Genomic DNA, 12,424 nt, shown 5'->3' on the forward strand with positions numbered 1-12,424 from the left:
GGTGTGCAGTCTTTTGTGTAAAAATGCTCTCGGGACCAATTGGTTTGATTCAGAAAGGCCCTCCTCTGTTTTCTACACATGCTCTTGACCAAATTATCAGCGCTGTGATTGATGGTACAGTTGAATTGGAAGTGTTCGCTCTGTAAATGCTTCCTTGATTCTTCAGGCTTGATGCTGTTTTCCCCGCATGTAACCAGGGTGCTTCCCCTGGAGTTTATTTATATTATGTCCCTCTGATGCTATTTGCACAACCTGTTCAAAGCCCTGTTCAGACCTGGCATTAACATGCGTCTCAGGGGATCCGATCACAAGTGTAAAGCTCTAGGCAAAGGTGTGAATGCACCCAACTAGCACAACACAGGCCTATGTGAAAACAGCAGTTTATCCATCAGTCTTTGCAATGAATCCATAGAAAATAATTCCCATAGTATATCGTAACAGTAACAGAATAGTTTCCACACACATCCACTGATGCCAAAGACTCCTGCTATAAATAAGAAACCAATCTTTAACTGTGCACCCCCCCTTACTGAGCGAAGATGGTTCTAAAGTCATATCACACTGACCTCTAAAGGAAAATTAATTTTCCTTTCTGTTTTTCTACAACTGGACATTTAGATGTTTTCTTGGGAAGTTTGAGTTCATCACTATTCTTTTGGGTTTTCTTTGTCCTTCCGTTGGTGTATTTCTTAAACCTCAGTAGAGTTCATAGGATATGTGTCATGATCTGGTATTCATCAAGAAATTCAAATTAGGGATGCACCGATCCAACTTTTCCAGTCCTGATACCGATACCTGGGCTTTGGATATCAGCCGATACCGAGTACCGATACCAGTGTTTATTTAATAATCTGTGTGCCTCCCTGTGTGGAAGTGGCTCGGATCATTCTTTTGATGCAATTCAAATGGGATCAAAACATTTTTTTGTCTCTTGCCGTTGACTACCGTTCATATTTTTTCCAAAATAAGGTCCCATGATGGTCCACTGGAGGGGGCGTGACTTTATATACATTTACTGAATTGTTATTTATTATTAAAATAATATTGTACTCCAGCAACTTGGTAAAAAATCTTCAAAATTAACAGGAATTACAATTCAAGTGTAAACCTTTTTAATGCAGCAACAAATCGGTCAAACTTCAACTGGAATTCAAATTCCAGTATAAAATGTATATTGTATAGAAATATAGAATTGAATAGATTGGCCCCATTGTTACGATACCCAATCCACCTATTTGAGTCAGCATCAGCCGGATATCGGTATCGGTGTATCCCTAATACAAATGTATATAATATTTTTGTATTATAAGTTGACATCCTCCATCAACCCTTGTTCAGAACTGAAGCTTTAATTTTTTAGATTTTCTGTACAGATGACAAGGTATATGCATATGTATGACTTGATTACCTTTCTTACACTTTTTAAAACTCATTTTGTAACATCTGATAAATGCACTACAATAAAGAGATCTCTATTGTACATGTGCTTTAAAAGCCTTTTCATTGGAATAATGAATTTCAATGTGTTCATATGAGAAATAAATGCCTCACAGATAACCCTTTTAAATCCCTCTATAGTTAACAAAAGTAAAGTTCACATAAAAAAACATGACAGTGATGATTAAATATTGAATGAATTGGGGTTTGGATGATAATGAAAGCTAACTTTTTTATTTTTATTTTGTAAACCTTTCAGCATATTTTATTTTTGAGTGTGGATTAAATCAGACTTTTTTGACTGATTAGACTTTTTTATGTTTTCAACAAGATGTGACAGGTGTCAACATTGTGAGTTGCCTTTTGGATCTTGTTTTTCTGCTCAGTAAAAGTGGTAAAACACCGTCCTCAATGTGTTACCCGTCAATCAACAGGATTAGAACCCAGATCTGTCCTCTGAGGTTATTTTTACAGGCCGTATGATGTTTGCTCAGTAAAAACTGTTTCCAACAAGAGCTCTTGGTTCTGATTTCTTTCCCCTGACAGTTGAGATAAATTAATAAATCAATAAATCCACAATTACATTGCAATCTTGAGAAGGTCTTTTTTTTAAGTGATAATCCAGCAGCATCATTCTCTATCATCTCATCCTGTCACTCTTAATTTAATTTTCCTTCCAGTGTGCCATCAGCAAAAATTATAATGAACTTTGATGAACTGATTGTGATGATTAGTTTATTTGATTTTAACTACAGTAGGAAAGCTCCGACGTAATAGCTATTCTGCTTTGACAGCGAATAAACATTATGTGGCTTGAGAAACAAGGAAGATGTTTCCAACCATCTTCTTTCCAGTAGACTGGTAGTGCAGAGATGTTATACTGTCGACTCATCCGAGATTAGAAAGAATAAATAATTGAATAAAAGTGGCTGTATCACTGGATACATAACATTTACCTGTGCTCACACACCAGATGATTTTAAAGTTTTATTTACACAAGTAATTTATCTATCTAAGGTCACACTGATGTTCCCAACAGCTCTGTGTATAAGCCTGTGAATATTGTGTGTAGCTCAATATCAGATATCTTCACACATTTGCCTAAAGTGTGGTCAATTTGGAGAAGCAGACACATCAAAACTTATTATTTTTCATATATATTTTCATTAAAAAGTTGAAAACCATACGTAATAAAAACTATATTTAAAAATTTGCTTAGTAAATGGATGCATACCAGTAAATATATATATTTATTTTGAAAGCATTCACAAGAAGTGGCGCTACAGGTAACAATTTTCAAAATAAAACAATCAAAAGAGACCCCAAATGTTCCTAATATTCTGTCTAAAAAGGTAAGATGAAAAGGGGGTATTGTAGTGCATTACATAGTGCAAGGGCTTATATTGTTTGATATCAGCGTATTTTATTCACGTAAGCCTAAAATAGCTCTGTTATCCAGCCACCTGATTTCAAGTTTATCTTTTAATTGTGTGCTGTGTTTTGTTGTTCTTGAGTTTTTCTTTTTTATATTTGTGATTGTTGTTTTTTAATGCTGTCTAAAGCACTTGGTGCTCCCAGTTTGAAAAGTGCTGTACAAATATTGTTTTTAATTATTATTAGTAGTAGTAGTAGTCGTAGTAGTATTTGTATTATCAATATTAACATTAATATTAATAACAGTAATACAAATAATAATACAAAAATACTAATAATAATAATAAAAAATAAATAATAATAATAATAATAATAATAATAATAATAATAATAATAATAATACAGATACCAGTGACCTTATGAGCCTTATGAATATCCTTAAAAAATAATCAGTATAATTATCTGTTTAATTTACACTGAAGAATGTGGAGTCATAGACTTTAACTGAGCACTAGAAAACAATAAACAGGATAATTTAACAATCACTTCCTCACTCAAGCTACTTGCCTGGACAAGGATTTAATTTTTTTAAATAAATACAAATTACACAAACTAGATACTAGAAATATATTTTAACAAATTGAATGTAATGTTACATTTCTTACCTCTAACCACTGGAGGGCAGTGAACACTCATGATTCTAAATACACTCAGGTAAATTGAGAGAGGACAGGAGATGCTGACATTTCCGGTATATAGTTTCAAAATAAAGCAACTAAAATAGGAAAAAGTATTCACCGGAAGTGTTGGTATACTATCATATCTGTCTTGACACAGGTAGATTGATCTCCTCCACACCAGAAAACAGCTCTTTATTTACACAATTATCACCAATATGGATGTTACTGTTGTTTATTTATTTATAATAGTTCAAATGTGCTAATAAGTAAGTCTCCATGGCTTCAACGTAAGCTATAAGAGAGATCTGCTCTGGACTGCAGCAAATTTTACGCCAAAAAATGTAGACTAGAGTATTCCATCATTTTGGGCAGAGAGTTAGGTGACAAGATTGATATAATAATAATAATAATTATAATAAATTGGACTTATATAGCGCCTTTCAGAAACCCAAGGACGCTTTACAAAGGGGCACACACAATCATACTAATAAATAACACAGGAGAACCTATAGCTAAGTAATTAAAAGAGTGGTGTATAGGAAGAGTCAGCTGAGATCATAGGCCTTGGTGAACACAAATGATCCATTCAGCAACATGATCAAACACATATCTTGCCATTAACGGGAGTCATATTTAGACACGCCTCTCACTCACAGGTCTAAGGTATAGCTGGTAGGATGGCGTATTGGGTTAATGAAGACTCATAGTCCCAGGGGCCACGCTGCAGGACAGAGCTGGACAGACGGCGACGCGGTGAAGACGAGGGTCTTTTCCTGACAATCAAAGAGCCTGCAGACCACTGTTCACCCTCCTTTTCCACTCCATCTAGATTTCAGGTGGCCAATTCTCCATAGAGTTGTTACCTTGGAAACAGCACCTTATGTATTTATAGAGAGCGACATGGAGAAGGGAGAGCAGGAGACAAGACTGTGTTACAGGTTTTCATCTAGCTCTGAGTAGAGGGTTGAGGACGTAGTTGGTCTTTTGTTTCGCTAAGGCTCTTTAATTAAACAGAGGGAAAGTGATCACATCATTGTAGACACATCATCCCTCACCTCGCAGCAGCTGCCCTTTATGTTGGAATTACAAGGCGCTCAATGACCTCATCTGGTAATATTTTTATTTGAACGGTACTGCTTTGTAATTGAGTTTGACCTGAAGTGATCATCATCTTCTTAAAGCGCTTTGGATCTGAATCACTCTCACTGGTTCAACACATTTCTCATCTCCATCATCTCTTTCCTGCCATATTCTACCTCCATCGCTCACGCGCTCTGACTATCAAGTAAAGCTGAAATGACCTGAAATAATTCTAATAGGATATGTAGAATCACACTCTCCCCCCCCTCACACACACACACTGCACTACACTTGACCTTTTGGCAGGCGCTCTCTGCGGATCCAATAAATCTCACCTTGAAGTGTGACTTCACAGTACATTAACCCCTCACTCACCCCGCTATGATGTCGACTTTTCAGCATCCCTCTTTGCACTAACATTGTTGCTATTCCTCCATGAACTCCTGTGGTGGAAAGTAACCAAGTACATTTACTGAAGTGCAGTTTTGAGGTTGAGTATTTCAATTTTACACTGCTTTCTACTTCTACTTTACATTTAAGTGGGAAATACTGTACTTTTTACTCGACTACATTTATTTGATAGCTTTAGTTGTTAGTTACTTTTCAGTTTAAAGAGGACCTGTTATGCTTTTGTGCTTTTCCCCTTTCCTTTAGTGTGTTATATAGTTTTTTTGTGCATGTAAAAGGTCTGCAAAGTTACAAAGTTACTCTCCCCCACAGAAACACTGCTCCTGAACTACATGAAATGCCTTGCTTGAAGTCCTACCTTTTTTTTATGTAACATGGTGATGTCATCAAGTAACACATTTGTACAATACCTGCCTAGTGGCTAGTTTGGCAACCCTCAAACAAAGCTAGTTAGAGCGGAGCTGCAGTACAGCCGATATGAGCAATAAAGCGCTTTTTGAATATTAAAGCATGTAAAAATGTTCTATAGTAAAAACCCATAATACAAGTATGGACCTGAAAAGGAGCACAATAGGTCCTCTTTAAGATTTTACATTAAAAAGGCATTAAATAAGCTTGTAAAAACTCAATGCATTATTAAAGATTAAACCAGTGGTTCCCAATCCGTTTGTCTTTGGTACCCCTCACAAAAAAGCAGTGTCTGGTCGGGGCTCCGTGTCATGTTTCAGTTGTTAGCAGTTTCACCAAAGAGAGATTTACCCTCTACACTTCTTAGATGGTTTAATTCAAACTGATCCAATTATCCAATATTCCACAAGAAAAAGCAAAGATTAGAGAATAGTCCAAAAATTAATCCACATTTGTATAGCAGATCTTTGTTTTTCCTTATTTCCTACCACATTAAAGGAATAGATTTGGTGTTTTGAAGTAGGGTTGTATGAGGTACTTATCCATAGTCCATGTATTACCTACTGAGAGTCAGCACGCCCCCAGTTTGGAGAAGCAGACAGGAGTTACCGCACGGAAGCAAAGTAATATACTGCTGTGGACGGAGCCGGCAGCAAAACGTATTTTAGCACCTAAAAGAAAGGCCCACCTAAAAAAAATCAATATCAGTTTAAATGTAGACCTACACTATATTTAGAATATTTTCACTGCTTTACCTTGCCATCAGACAGCCCTTTCTGATGGGGAACTGAAGCAGTTGCATCCATCTATGCTCTCACCAAAGCCACCAGACTGTATTAAAAAATGGTAAAACAGCAACCCCCGTGTTCTGTGAGGTAAAATGTATGTTTTCTTCAATTGAGTCTGGTGGCTTTGGCGAGAGCACAGATAACGGCTTCAGTTCCCTGTCGGAAAAATAGACTGTATTGCTGTCTCACAGCAAGATTACCTGGCAAAAATATTCCAAATATAGCGTACACTTAAACTGATATTGATATTTTTAGGTGGGCCATAATTTAGGTAGTTAAAATATGTCTTGCTGCCGACCCCGTCCACAGCAGTACCTTACTTTGCTTCTATGCGGTAACTCCTGTCTGCCTCTCTAAACTGGGGGTGTACTGACCCTCATCTACTGTAGATAATACACTGACTATGGATAAGAACATCATACAACCCCACTTTAAAACACCAGAACTATCCCTTTAATCATCTCTTGGAAGGGGCCCGACCCCTAGGTTGGAAACCACTGGATTGCCAATATAAACTAGCACCTTGATATGCTACAACAGTAAAATGCTGCTTAAGCAATGATGCATCATTATCAACAATCTAATAATGCCATCTATATCTATAGCTTTACTTGTAGTGGAACACTTTTACATTGTTGTAATGCTCCTTTTACTTAAGTAAGATTACTTCTTCCACCACTGATGACCTCCATCCCCGAGGCCCTGCACCATTGTTTGTCATCGACCAGCTGTATCAATGGTCCACCCTTGAAGATCAATCAAAGGATATTGGTGATGAATTGTAAAGGGTAGGAGGGAGTAGACGAAGAAGTAGTCCCATATACAGCATCCAGCATCTCTTATCAGTTTTACCTTTGCCTGGTGTGAATGTTGAGCAAAAATTTACAACCAAAACAAGGTTTAAAAGGTTGTTTTATGTGTTAATATAAATATAAATATGTGGTCCTGTTTACTGCAGCGACAGTGCAGGTAAATCTTTGCTATCTAAGCTCAATGCATGCATGTGTAACATAACGGTCACTTGCAGTTCTTGGCCTGCAGAAGTCACAGAAGGTGCACAGCAGTGCGCCTGTGGCTGGGCTGGTATTTTAAATCCTGTCCACCCACACACACACACACACACACACACACACACAGAGAGCAAAAGAAACAGAGTTCACCAGTGACTGCACCTTTCCATAAAAGCAAGTCATCTCCAGCCTTTCACATCGCCATGGAAACACAGGATTTGTCCAGTTGATTGGCAGCGGACTAACGCTGAGGCCAAGAACTCTTTCATTTCATAACGCAGCTCAATCTGTAGTCTTGTAGTTGAAGAAAGATGTCTGCTGTAAGTGAAAAAAGAACAAACTACATCATTTAATATGAATAAATCATTGCCAGTAAAAGCAGTCACCCTTTTATTGTATTAGTTTGGACTCTATTGAATGTATTAGCACGGTATATAACGTGTTAATTCCATTGTACAGTATTCCCTTCATCCTCTTGTTGAGGTTTAATATGTGAACAATATTGATTCGACGTGGGAGTGTACAGTAGTTCACACATTAATCATAGGGTTGGTGGTTCGATCTCCGCCTCCTTCTATTCACATGTCGATGTGTCCTTGAGCAAGACACTAAACCCCAAATTGCTCCCAATGAGCCAGCAGCCTTAATACATTTACTCAAGTATGGTACTTAAGTACAATATTGAGGTACTTGTACTTCTACCCTCTCGGTCCCTCTCTAAATTAAATTAAATTAAATTAAATTAAATTAAATTAAATTAAATTAAATATGCTTTATTGGCATGGATGGTAAACAACCGTTGTTGCCAAAGCAGAACAAACAACAATAATACATTATATAAAAGAGGATATCAATTTGATAATTATATATAATATATATTACTAACTCTCTCTCTCTCTCTCTCTATACATATATGTATATAATATAATATAATATAATATAATACTTGTTTTCCAATAACAAATAAATGCATACATTAGCATAAAGCATATTTGCCCACTCCCCTGTTGATAAGAGTATTAAATACTTGACAAATCTCCCTTTAAGGAACATTTTGAACAGATAAAAAATGATGGACAATCATGCGATTAATCACAAATAAATATTTTAATTGATTGACAGACCTAAACAATAATAAAATAAAATAAAATAATATAATATCCTGCGACCCTGAATATGATAATGGATGGATATAATATAATATAATATAATATAAAATAATATAAAATAATATAATATAAAATAATATAATATAATATAATATAATATGATATGATATGATATAATATGATATATGATATGATATGATATAATATAATATAATGTAATGTAATATAATATAATATAATATAATGTAATATAATATAATATATATCATTCTGAAATGGGCCATTCTGCATAATAAGTACTTTTTTTCTTTTTGGTATGTTGTAAAGTATATTATAGTATATATTGATATTAGCCAATGTACTTTTACAAGCAGGACAATTTTTTACTTCAGTAAAAGACACATACAGCATTACTAACACTACAATTTATTCTTTTTTATTTTATTTATTTTTTTATTTTAATTATTATTAAATTATTATTATTTTAATTTATACTAAATGCAGCATTGATTATTTATTTTAATAGAGGAAAGAAGAAATAGTTACACCTCCACTGACATACCGGTACATGCAGAGACATATATCCAACGCACCCTCTGAGATGAGTTGGTCTAGTTGAGCACCTGTTTGTTTAACTCACCTGTCATCACTTAACTCAGTTCTTTGGTTATTCTCCATGTTAGCTATCTGCATTAAACCCATTTCAAGGCAAACATCGGAGTACTCGTGTCCTAAGGTAAATATTTGTGCTAACATGAATGTCTTGGCTTGTAGTTGCTGTGCTCGTTTTTCAGTGGTTGTTTGGCTTATACACAGCAACAGTATAAAATACTATAAATAAATGCTCTGCATTCAAAATCTTACTTTAGCATAAAAGTACAGAAGTATTACTGTATCAGCAAATTGTATAAAAATTAAAATGCTCATTATGCAGCAGATTGGCTCTATATTATAACATAATATAGAATTGAATAATGTTTGACTGATGCATAAACATGAAAGCAGCATTTTAATGGTATTGCTTGTTGAGGTGGAGCTAATTTCAATGATTTTATAATCTGTTAGGCAGTTTAATCTCCAACAAAGGATCAGATTTTACCAACTAATCCTGTGTTTTTGTGTAAAATCTGCAAGCAGTAAATTAACTACAGATGTAAAGTTAATGCAATAGAGTAACATGGCACTACTTAAAGGGACTGTTTGTAAGAATAAGAAACGCTTGTTAACAGCGACACCTGTGGCCGTTAAGTCAAGGAAAGTCAGCGTCAGGCTCGCGCTTGTGCTCGCTCTACATAGACATGAACGAGCATCCGTCAAAACAGTGAGGCGACACACGTCAGCTAAAACCACAATATCACTCTATATTTCACCTGCTTGGCAGTAATGTTAGCAGACCAGACAAAGGTCTCTCCATGAATCACTGCTGATCCTAGTGTTGGCTTTCCTGCTTCAGCCTCCAGACAGCGGTCGGAGGGAACAGGGGAGACGCCGGCACCCGGTCGGAGACGATAACGTAACTCGCTGCGGTGCCTCGTCACTTCATAAGACACGGGAAAGCTCTGTTGGTCTGGAGGAGCTGCAGCAGTTATTTCTGCACAAACGTCCACTGTACATTCACTAGATATTCTCAGACCTACGAAGTCTTCTGCAGTGTGCAGTGTGCGCGTATGCACCTAAGAGTGGAGCCAGCTGAGTGAAAGCAAGGAGGCAGAGGAGCAGAGTACAGCAGAGACTCCAACCATGGAGACCAAAGCTACGGTCTCACCCGCGTCCTCCGACCACGGCCAACACTGTTTTGCAAGACGGGCTTCACTAGATATAACTTTGCGGTTTTGGTGATGGGCATGGGACACCGACCGGGATTGATTTATACGTGTAAGATGTTACAAACAGTCCCTTTAAGTAAACTACCGTACAAGTACCTACATTTTGTCAATTCTCATTTTTCTAAAGTTATTTTTTGGGGGCATTTTTTTAAGTATTTATTGATAGGACAGTGGATAGAGTGTTGGAAAGGGGGAGAGAGAGAAATGACATGCGGAAAGGACCACAGGCCGGATTCGAACCCCGGTCCACCGCTGCTAGGACTGAGCCTTGGCGATACATGGGCGCTCGCTCTACCGACTGCCGCCCATCAATTCTCATTTTTAATAAATACAAATAGCTAATGAAAAAAATTAAAAAACATCAGTAGACAGCTATGTAAACATTAAAGGCAGTCAATCTGATCTGAACAACCCAAGCCCAATGTTTTCTTAAATTCTAAAATCTCTTACTCTAAGATGTTGCACTCTTAATATGTGTATGCAAGTCATCCCAGATCTGACTAGGTTTCAAGTGTCTTAAATTTGTGCGTTAGAACAACACTTGAGTAAATTTACATATATTTCATGGGCTATGGGCTTTAGTGCTTTACAGCAGTGTATTCCCCTCTCAGTTGTTGCCTTTTTCTTGGCCTTGCCTCTAATAGAGGGTTATAATGTGTATTGGCTTGAGGGATGTAAACATGTTTGTTGTCTTACACACAGCCGATTCTAATATGGTTTCTATTTCTGTATGTTCTCTCTTTTATTCCTTTTCACACTGATGCTACAGTCAGCTGCTCAAGTTAAGCTCATCCCTGTTGTGATGGTCATCTGCTGCTTATCAGTATATTTCTTAAGAAGAGGTGGTCTGCTCCTAGCCATTAATGTACATAGATGTTTATACATATACTGTACATAAACTGCCCAATCTATAAGTAACTTATTACACTACATGCATGCAATATCTATTTCAACACTCTTTGCACTTGTACATTGAGAGCCATTACACACCGGAGTCGGAGCGCTGCCCAATCATTGTAGATTCCACACAATATCTGGTGTCTGGCTCTATATCAAATGAAGTTTTATAGCAGACGTTTATTATCGCTCTTTGTGAGCTGGCTGACTGAATAGGGCTCATTGGCTCCAATAAACATCTTTCTCTATTGTCTCCACTGGACAAAGGGGCATAAGTGCTTTAGCAGCAGTAACTCTGCTGGATTCCTGCAAAGTTTAAAATGGTTAGATGATAGATGTTTGTCGTATAATTGGAACAGTCTTGGTTCACTGTGTATTGGAGGTTTAGCGGACATGAGGAGGAGTGATATCCATCATTATGGACATTTACACCGATACATTACCTGCTCTCTTTGTACCCAGAGGATCCTATATGCTGCACTGAATGTACAGTGTGATTGTACTCTGAAGGTTACAATGAGCAATAAGCCAGGGTTCGAGCTTTAGGATGTCCTGTCGTCCCGGGGCCAAAACAAATATGATCGGGAAGGATGAAAATTAATTTTGGGACGAATTTGGGACGAGAGTTGAAAGGAAAATACATTAGAATGAACAGCGATGAAAATGACTGCATGTTTTGTACAGCACACCGTTATTACCTCCTTGACACCATAAACACACACACACACACACTGTAATGGTGCATATCCACAGCCTCTGTCCTTCCCACGCTTCCCATTCATTGTCTTTGTAAGCAACTGTGCAATGCATTCTGGTAGTGTGGCGGTGCGATTCGAGAGAGGGGGCGTCACGTTGGCCGCTCTTCATCTGCATAAACTTGAGATCTAGGCTACTTTATGCAAATCAGTGGCGTCCGACGCAATCAGCCACCTCTGGAAACTCTGAAATGTTGTCAGAAACACATTTCGGTGAACTATTTTCCTGATATAAGAGAAGAAAGTTTCCAAACGAGCTGCCATGTTGGTTCTGGTTTGAAAGCTGAGAGCAACAGCCCACGAGGGAAAGCGTTCGTCCAATCAGGTGCCTTGTGTCTAGTTCTCAAATCATGTTACTAATATTCACTACTTACTCCTCTCTTCATCCCCTCCGGGTAATACGGCTGCAATGAGATCTATCCATCTCATCTCCATCCTCTCCCCATGACAGGTGCATCTCGTCCAGCAGCTCCTTCAACTTTAGGACGCACAGCTAGCCGGGTTTTTTTTTTTTTAGCTTTTTGGGGGCCCATATGCGAAATCTTGTTTTTTGAACAAATGCTACTTTTTACACTTACATTTTTTTTTTAAATTGAACTAAGCTGCATGGTTAACATCTAAATCAAAACAAATATGCAAAGTATAAATAAAA

The sequence above is a fragment of the Sebastes umbrosus genome, chromosome 14, assembly GCF_015220745.1.
Source record: "Sebastes umbrosus isolate fSebUmb1 chromosome 14, fSebUmb1.pri, whole genome shotgun sequence".
Taxonomy (NCBI): Eukaryota; Metazoa; Chordata; class Actinopteri; order Perciformes; family Sebastidae; genus Sebastes; species Sebastes umbrosus.